Source organism: Crinia signifera, chromosome 5 (assembly GCF_055691185.1).
Source record: "Crinia signifera chromosome 5, ASM5569118v1, whole genome shotgun sequence".
NCBI lineage: Eukaryota > Metazoa > Chordata > Amphibia > Anura > Myobatrachidae > Crinia > Crinia signifera.
In genome coordinates, this window is record NC_139221.1 from 106,572,490 (window position 1) to 106,579,773 (window position 7,284).

A 7,284-nucleotide genomic window follows, 5' to 3' on the forward strand; every position below is an offset into this window, starting at 1 on the left:
CCAACCACATTTTATCAAATAAACGATATATCGATAGACACTAAATGAACATTTTGCCCTAATGGCAGCAACATAAGTATATCATATATCCAAAGACATTCATTTTACATCCACCTACTAGTTTCTAATAATATATATGGAGGAGTCCATATCTCAAGGGCGAGATCGCTAAACACATAATATACTGCAATGGGTAATAACAAAACCTTTTTTCTAGAAAAAAAGGGGCAAAAAATAGGAAAGAGGAAAAAAAGGAGAAAAAGGGGGGGGGGGGGGGGGGAAAGGGGGAGAACAAACCAATTTTGATAATGCACACATCCACATATATATGTCTCTTTTTTGTATGTGTTCTTTTTATATTATTTATTTCTATATACATATACATTTGCATATACATGCACATACAGCTAAATCTGAATACACATATATTTTAAGGCGAGACAAATATTACTATAGGTCTCAACATAGATAAATCCATATATCGATATATCCAGATTCCATGGATCTAGGTATCCTAGCAGGATAGAGATGTTGGTACAACACTTAGAGAGAATTGTGTTCATTCCAGTAATGAATTCATGTCGACCATTTCTCTGTGTGACAAAGGACCAGAAAAAAGCCACACAGAGTGGTTGAAATGAATTACTAACACATATAGGTAAAATTACCCACATATGGGTGCATAGTGTGCACCATAGTTGTTCCGAAGGAGGACCGCACAGAACCAAAAAACCATCAGTCCTATACAACCATAGAGTTTTCTTTTAACTTTTTTTTTTTTTTTTTTTTTTTTATTATTATTATTTATTTATGGTTTGTTAACCATATAAACAGTGATACATATAAAGACTCATATTTCTCATCAGATTATTCCATTATAACTATATCATAGCTTCAGACATATTTTCAAATCAGGACCAAAGGTTGTCTGGTTGGTTTTTGTCCTGACATCTTCTGTGCCTCCGCACATATGGTCCAGGTGGACCTCCGGTACCACACGTGCAGAGGTCTCAGATTTGATGCCCCGACAATCCATACCACCTATATTCCGGTATTACCAGCGTAATTCATATCATTATCGTGAAGAGGAAAGGCCCAACAAGAAAACGGAGTAGAGAGGGCGGAGAGGGAAAAAAATGAAGAGGATGAAGAACCTGATGTAAAAATGGTATATTACAATTTCAATTTATAATTACTGCTAATTCAAAAATAGAGTAGAAACGTGGGGTGAAGGGAGGGGAAAGGGATGTTAAATCCTCTAAACACAGTCACCTGTTCTTCCTTCTTTGATGTTTATACATAAAAAGGTTAAAAAATAGATAATTGAAAAGATAATAGTACCAATAGAAAAAATGGATGTAACACCCGATAGATAGGTTATAACTAAATGTTGTTTAATTCTATTGCATCATTTAAGCCGTTCGGCATCAAAGAGTCCATTCTGTAGATCCAGAATGCTTCACGGCGACATAATCTACCAAATCTGTCGCCACCTCTATTTGTACTCTTTATGATTTCAATCCCAATTATTGTAACATCATCTATTCTTCCTCCCTGGCATCTATGTATATGGCTTGAAACTGAGTGTGTTTTTACTCCATTAAGTATATTTCTCCTATGTTCCATTCCTCTCACATGTAGTGTTCTAGTCGTTCTACCTATGTACTGCTTTCCGCACCCGCAGGAGAGCAGATAGATCACATAGGTAGAGCCACAATTTATGAAATTTTCTATTTGGAACACTTCGCCATTGGTGGTAGATTTATAGCTAGTTGTTTTTCTAGGTGCCATTCGGCATATTAAGCATTTTTCTTTACCACATCGATGGTATCCATTTGGCTTTGGAGGTAACCAATTTAATTCACTATTCATGTCCTCTCTTTTCCCTTTTTTATCTGTGTTTAGAAAATGACTGTGTATTAATTTCGATTTTAAGTTATCTGCTTTACGAAAGATCATTCTGCCATCATGCTGAATCTCATCTTTCAAGAGAGGGTCTTGTAATAGCATGGTTGTATTATTTTTTATTATATTTCTAATCTCTTTTGCACATCCATTATATTGGGTTATAAAAAGGCCTGTCATTCTATCGCCACTCTCTTTTGTTAAGCTTTGTTTTGTTTTAGTTTCATTTCTACCCAGTAAATTCGTTCTATCCATTCTATCCACTTCTTGTTTTGCTTGGTTGAGGATAGTTTCTGGGTATCCTTGTTCTCGAAATGATTCTAACAACATGTCTGCCTGTTTGGAATAGGCCTCGTTCGTCGAACAGTTTCTTTTTATGCGAACTAGCTGTCCCTTCGGGATATTTTTTTTCCAACTATCTGCATGTGAACTTTGGTAGTCCAGATATCTATTCTGATCAACTGGCTTTACATAAGTTTCAGTTGTCAGCGTATTATTGTTTATACGAAGGGCGACATCCAGGAAACTAATGTGACTAGTGCTGTGATTACTAGTGAATTTAAGCCCGAAATTATTACAATTTAATTGATCAGTGAAGTTTTGAAGTGATTCTAAATCCCCATCCCAAATAATAAACAAATCATCTATGTAACGTCCGTATAGGACTAGGCTCGTCCCGAACCCGCTTCCCCACACATGTCGGTCCTCGACCACTCCCATGTATAGGTTGGCGAAGCTCGGGGCGAACCTAGTCCCCATAGCGGTCCCCCGTGTTTGTAAATAATATCGTGAATCAAACAGAAAATAATTGTGCTCAAGAATAAACTGAATAGAGTGTAATACAAAAGCACGTAGGGGATCCGATATCTCCTCATCTTTTGAGAGGTAATAATCTACTGCGTCTATCCCTAGTTTGTGTGGGATATTGGAGTATAATGCCTCCACATCGCAGGTTACCAGATGGTATGTTTCTTTCCACTCAATATCGTTGATTATATTTAGAAAGTGTTTAGTATCTTTAATATACGATTTCAGATCCACTACGTACTTTTGTAAATAAAAATCAACAAAAGAGGACAAATTATTAGTGAGTGACCCTACACCAGAAATAATGGGACGACCGGGTGGGGTGCTTAGTGACTTGTGAATTTTGGGCAAATAATAAAACGTGGGTGTGATAGGAAATTTAACAAATAAAAATTGTGCAGTTTCCCTGGATATCGCACCTTCTGCAAGTGCCTCATCCAACATCAGATGCAGCTTTTTCTGATAAAGGACGGTGGGATCATGACCCAGAACACTGTAGAAGACCCTGTCATTCAGTTGTCTCAGACTTTCGGCTATATAGTCCGCAGTGTTCAGCATCACGATCCCACCGCCCTTATCAGCAGGTTTAATAGTAACTGTGTCGTCCTTACAAAGCTGTGTTATGGCTTCTCGTTCTCCTTTACTTAAATTGTCCCAAATGGGTTTTTTATCAGCCTTATCGCACATTTCCTTAAACTGCCTTAATGTTGTATTATAAAAGCAGTCTACAAATGGGCCTTTGTGTTGAAGGGGGTAGAATTCTGATTTGTTTTTGAATCTTTTTGTATCATATATTTTAATTTCACTCTCAGTTTTGCCGTTAGTTATTGTGGATTCATTTTGCAAGCCCTCTAATATTTCGAGTGCCTCGTTGTCTCCCTGATCTAAAAAGATAGGGGAACAGCCAGTATTATTTGTATCCTTTAGTGCTTTATTAGCGAAAAACCTTTTACGGCTCAAAGTTCTTGTGTACCTATTTAGATCCACAAAGAGTTTAAAGATATTAGGTTTGCTGACAGGGGCAAAATTTAGACCCTTTTCTAATAGTCTGACCTCATTCTCTGTTAATTTTTTGGATGAAAGGTTATATATTCCTTTTCCACTAGGGGCTATCTTATGCTCAGAGTCTTTTTTGATCTGGACTCTTCTGCCTCCTCTGCATCCCCTTCGTCTTTTTCTCGATTTCTTTTTAATGGAGTTTTTGTAGGCCTCAGGCTGGTTTTGCCCTGGCCTAAAAAAACTCTTTCTCTTAGGGGTGCTTCATATTCATCCTCAGTTTCAGATGGGCCGCTATTGAATCTGTTTCTTCTTTGTTTATAATAGGGCCTCCTTGGAGACTCATAGTCACTCAGACTTGAGTATCTATTTGTGTAATCCTCTCTATGGTTATAAGAATTATTTCTTTCTCTTCTCGGTCCTTTATTAAATTCTCTATAGTTCGTCTGGTACTGATTTTTATTATTAGTATTTTGTTGGAATCTTACTTTTTTTGCTGATTGTGGTCCTTCTCTTGTTCTATATGAATTAGATCTCTTTTTTTCTTGGAATTTTTTATTATACGTATAAACCTCATTTCTTTCATAATCTCTGCTGTCCCTATCCATTTTGTTGTCTTTACGTGCAATCAATTCCTGCTCAAATCTTTCTATTTTTTCATTTACCTTATTGTCTCGTTCCTTAAACTCCTGATTATTTTCAAATTTTTTTAAAGCAAGATGTGTTTGTTCAATTTTTTCCTGTATTACTTTTACTTGTTCCTCTCTATATTTAATTAATAGTTTGATCAGACTTCTAGAGCAATTTTTTAAGATGTTATTCCATTCCTCTGTAAAAGTCTGATCATCGCCAAAAGTGGGAGATTTATTTACTCTCAACCCTCGTGGTATCATGTCACTGTCCAGATATTTCTGGAGAGTGACCTGGTCCCACCAGTGTCTTGTCTCCGCTAAACAGAGATCTTCCATTTCATTAAAAACCCTATGCATATCCGTCGGACCGCCATCATCCCTTACATTAGATGATGCACCGTCCGATTTGCCCTTCAGATATAGACTCCTCCTTTCTATTCTTTCAGAAATGCACCTAAGGGAGGCCATTTCTTTTAATTAAAAAATTAAATCAATTATTTATAAATATATAATTATATAATTATATAGTTTAAACCACTCGCTGCAGCTGGGCTTATTTGAGCTAGTAGATAGACAGAAGAGGAATTTTGGTTAAGTCCTGCGCTGCGGGTGGTTTGACACACCTAATCCGTAATATAGCACGGACTATCACACCTCATAAACTGCTGCTGTTCTGTGGGGGACAGCTCAATTCCCCAAGTTAGTTACCAGAAAAAAACACAAAATAGAACTGCGCAGTAAAGGGGGAAATAGTACATGCAATTTAATTATACCAATATAAAACACATATAAAACATACACAAACAAAATTAAAACACAATTTATGGGCACAACCGGTTGTGTCAAAATTAATAGATTTAAAACCAAATAGATTTTGCTTCCCTTAGTTTATCATGGTCGTTTTAGTATGTTAGTTGTGAAAGATACTGATTGAGTCACGGTCTTTGTATAGATTAGTAGATATTACTGTCCAGGTTTTATTATGTCTGGCCAGACAGTATTGTGTTAGGGGTACCTTACAGCTGCCACCTGTAGTTCCTCCGGCCTCCCAGTGGATGGTGCTGAATCACCTGTGTTTGTCCAACTATGTCTGGAGTCACCTTCGGACTTGTGGGCTGATAGTAAGCCTGTATGGATTCCCCTATGGTGCAAAAAAGAAGTTTTTTGTAAATATCCAATATCCAACGCGTTTCCCCGCCTCCGTTCACGGTCTCAGCGGCTTTATCAAGGAAAGAAAATGGAAGGTAGCAAGTGAATGTCTCTTAATCAGGTCTTATATTTATACCTCAGGATGGTCCGAGCGGCGTGGCTTACCGCCGTCTTGCCGCTTCCGGCTGCGCGGCGGCTTAGCGTTGTTTGTTGCTTAGTTTCCGGTCCGTGCGTTCCACCGGACCGGAAGCGCGTCATTTTGCGTTCCATTTTGCCGTCATTGAGGTGTCCGTCGTTTATATTCCCTTGGTTTCGGCTGCGTAAGTTGTAGCGGCCATTTTTGATAAGGGAATATGCCATTTCTATATGCAATTACATCTGTTTTATGTATTACAAAGTCTGCAGCGGCCTTTATTGTTTAGGGAAGTTAGGGAAGCAATCTCAGTTTTTTAATCAACATACTTTCGACTTTATGCATTCCAAAAACTCTCTTATACAAATCCAGTCCATTTTGGGTATATCGCGTTTTTATAGAAAGCCTTTATACAATAGGCTACAGATGTTTTTATGTATATTCTCTATCCCCACCGCATCTTAACAGATTAATGATATATCGATAGACACTCAATAAACATTTTATCCTAATAGCAGCAACATAAATATATCGCGTTTTTATAGATAGCCATTATGCAATAGGCTGCGGTTATTTTTGTGCATTCTATCCCAACCACATTTTATCAAATAAACGATATATCGATAGACACTAAATGAACATTTTGCCCTAATGGCAGCAACATAAGTATATCATATATCCAAAGACATTCATTTTACATCCACCTACTAGTTTCTAATAATATATATGGAGGAGTCCATATCTCAAGGGCGAGATCGCTAAACACATAATATACTGCAATGGGTAATAACAAAACCTTTTTTCTAGAAAAAAAGGGGCAAAAAATAGGAAAGAGGAAAAAAAGGAGAAAAAGGGGGGGGGGGGGGGGGAAAGGGGGAGAACAAACCAATTTTGATAATGCACACATCCACATATATATGTCTCTTTTTTGTATGTGTTCTTTTTATATTATTTATTTCTATATACATATACATTTGCATATACATGCACATACAGCTAAATCTGAATACACATATATTTTAAGGCGAGACAAATATTACTATAGGTCTCAACATAGATAAATCCATATATCGATATATCCAGATTCCATGGATCTAGGTATCTTAGCAGGATAGAGATGTTGGTACAACACTTAGAGAGAATTGTGTTCATTCCAGTAATGAATTCATGTCGACCATTTCTCTGTGTGACAAAGGACCAGAAAAAAGCCACACAGAGTGGTTGAAATGAATTACTAACACATATAGGTAAAATTACCCACATATGGGTGCATAGTGTGCACCATAGTTGTTCCGAAGGAGGACCGCACAGAACCAAAAAACCATCAGTCCTATACAACCATAGAGTTTTCTTTTAACTTTTTTTTTTTTTTTTTTTTATTATTATTATTTATTTATGGTTTGTTAACCATATAAACAGTGATACATATAAAGACTCATATTTCTCATCAGATTATTCCATTATAACTATATCATAGCTTCAGACATATTTTCAAATCAGGACCAAAGGTTGTCTGGTTGGTTTTTGTCCTGACATCTTCTGTGCCTCCGCACATATGGTCCAGATGGACCTCCGGTACCACACGTGCAGAGGTCTCAGATTTGATGCCCCGACAATCCATACCACCTATATTCCGGTATTACCAGCGTAATTCATATCATA